This window comes from Mytilus edulis, chromosome 11 (genome assembly GCF_963676685.1).
Source record: "Mytilus edulis chromosome 11, xbMytEdul2.2, whole genome shotgun sequence".
NCBI classification, from domain to species: domain Eukaryota; kingdom Metazoa; phylum Mollusca; class Bivalvia; order Mytilida; family Mytilidae; genus Mytilus; species Mytilus edulis.
The window spans coordinates 43076176-43079270 of NC_092354.1; the positions used below are offsets into that span (position 1 = coordinate 43076176).

Genomic DNA, 3095 nt, shown 5'->3' on the forward strand with positions numbered 1-3095 from the left:
GATTTGAATAGACGCCTAGAAAATTAAGCTGATAGTTTGTTTTCTTCTAAACTACGTTTTACAACCACGTCGAGCATGGAATCATCTGAAGGATGTGATACTTGTTTTAGTTTATATATTAATTAAAATAATCATGACTAGGATTTAATACCTCTTTTGGTGTAAATATACTCAGTATTTTTTTATTTGGCAACAGGTATCAAAATCGGCGATACAAACTATCAATTAGATTTTTCACAGCCAAAGTATTGGTCACATCTTGGTCAAAATACAAAGCTGGGAAATTTAGGACCCAAACTTTGGACTTATGGTAGAAGTGGCGATGTTGGAAGTAGTAAGTATGGCTCTTTTAACTATTTATCTAATTTTTTTTGTAGTTTTGTAAATTTCTGTAACAAGATGATAAAAGAGATTAATTGGGGATACTATTTTAAAAGCGGCGTACTATTCAGATACAAATGTTGTTATATTCTTAAGCTTTTGATCACTATGTTAAGGAAAATAGCATATATAGTTCTATATTAACACCGAAAGGAAATTGTATGTTACATGAAAGTATGATCTGAAACTTCAAACGGACGATAATTTCTGGCTCCTTAATTTCTTAAAGATTATTACAAAAGAATTCTGGGACGAACTTTTACCTTTAAACCAACCATTCTTTCTTAAGATATCTTGTATCAAATCCGAAATATGGAAATTGTTATAAACTACTTCGTATTCATGAATATTGGTGTTTGCTTTTGTTTACGTCAGTGGAAACTGTGTTGCTTTGTTTTCTTCTCATAGTGGATGTCTTTCCTCGATTTTATTTTCTAACCCGGATTTGTTTTCTCTCAATCAATTTAGACTTATGAACATTGGTTTATTGCTATTTCTTTTTTTTTTTTGGAAGGCACCGAAACTTTCTAATATTAATCCATATTTTGGATAGGTAGCGACACTAGTGAAAGTGTGAAATAAGTTCAGTAGAAATTGACCCAGACTTTAGAAATTCTTCAACTTTATTTTTGTCCTTCTTTCTTACCATTGAATATACATAATGTTGTATGTATATTTTTTTTCATTTTTACTCTGTTAACTGTTTTAAATAGACGGCAAGCTAAATTAGATGATAGTTTGTAAAACCACGTCGATCTTGGAATCATTTAAAAAATGTGATAGATATTCTAGTTTATATGTTTATTAAAAAACATCAGGAGTACTTCTTTTCGTGTACATGTACTCATTACTTTTTATGGTAGCAGATGGCAAAATTGTCGGTACAAACCATCAAACAGATTTTATGGACAAATTTATGCAGACAAGTGATAATTATTTTTTCAGAGTCACTGAATTTATCAAATTTTTGTCAATATACAAAGCTGGAAAATTTAGAAACCGAACATTGGACTCATGGAAGGAGTGAAGATGTTGTAAGTTGTAAGTATGGCTCTATGAACTTTTCATCAAAAACGATATTGATTGTGTATATTACTATAACAAGACGATTACAGAGATTAAGGGGATATACTATTTAAAATGCGGCGCACTATTAAAATACACATGTTGTTATATTCTTTTATAAAGATTCTTAAGCTGATGGTCACAATGATAAAATGTTAAGGAAAATAACATGTATAGTTCTATATTAACACCCAAAGAAAATTGTATGATACATGAATGCATTTTACAATAACAAATGTAATGTGTTGCATGTAATACAGAGCAAATTCAGATCTAAGAAAATCAAAACAAAATCATGATCTGAATCATCAAATGGACGATCATGTGTGGCTCTTTATTGCTACATTATAACAAAAGAATTTTTGAATGAAATATAATTTCCAACTAACCATTTGTTTTCTTTAAATGTCCTGTATCTAAGCAATAATATGGCAATTGTTATCAAATTGTACGTTTCTATGTATATTAACGTTTTCTTTTATTCCACTTTGGTTCAAATGTTGTTCCGTTTTGTTTTCCTCTCATAGTTGATGTTTTTTGCCTGTACAAAGTCAGGAATATGACAGTTGTTATCCATTCGTTTGATGTGTTTGGACTTTTGATTTTGCCTTTTGATTTTTGATTTTCCTTTTTGAATTTTCCTCGGAGTTCAGTATTTTTGTGTTTTTACTTTTCCCTCGATTTCTAGTTTGTATCCGGAATTGTTTTTCTTAATCAGTTGATGAATTTTAAACAACACCGGTATACTACTGTTGCATTTATTTGATATGGACCAAAACTTTCCAATATTAATCATAATTTTTGATAATTTGAGAAAAAAGTGTAAGTGGGAAAAAAGCACCGTAGACATTGAACCTGACTTTTATTTAGATATAGTTCAACTGTTTTCTTGTCTTTCTTCTCTCGATTGAATATAGTGTGTATGTTCTTATATCTTATACTTTTACTCTGATACAAATTTTAAATAGCCGGCTAGTAGTAAATTTAGGTGAAAGTTTGTTTTCTTTCTTGTTTACCTATGTATTGAAAAAATCATCATGAGGAGGATTCAATAATACTTTTTAAATGCATGTACTCATTATTTTTATTTTGCAGCAGGTGACAACATCGGCGATACAAAACATTACACAGATTTTATGGACAAATTGATGCAGTCAAATTTTGGTAAAAATACAAAGATTAAAGGGATATCCTTTTTGCCGAGCCTGCGACTTTAGTTGCAGAAAGCTCGACATAGGGATAGTGATCTGACGGCGGCTACGGCGGCGGTGTTAGCTCACTTCTTAAAAGCTTTATATTTTAGTAGGTGGAAGATCTGGATGCTTCATACTTTGTATATAGGTGCCTCATGTTACGAAGTTTCCGTCAGTCACATGTCCAATGTCCTTGACCTCATTTTCATGGTTCAGTGACTACTTATAAAAAAAGTTAAGATTTTTTGTAATGTTTAATTCTCTCCTATTAGAAGTAATAGGATAACTATATTTGGTATGTGCGTACCTTGCAAGGTCCTCATGCCCGTCAGAGAGCTTTCACTTAAACTCGACCTCATTTCATGGATCAGTGAACAAGGTTAAGTTTTGGTGATCAAGTCCATAACTCGGATACTATAAGCAATAGGTCTTGTATATTTTTAGTGTATGGAAGGA

The 3095-nt window shown here is 31.1% G+C and overlaps 1 long non-coding RNA gene across 1 annotated transcript; it reads left to right on the forward strand.

Moving 5' to 3' along the window:
- The first annotated feature begins 200 nt into the window (after window positions 1-200).
- On the forward strand, window positions 201-2624 carry LOC139495006 (uncharacterized). Its single transcript, XR_011657235.1, has 3 exons — window positions 201-334; window positions 1327-1422; window positions 2542-2624. It is a non-coding gene; the product is annotated as an uncharacterized lncRNA (long non-coding RNA).
- Window positions 2625-3095: the final 471 nt, after the last annotated feature.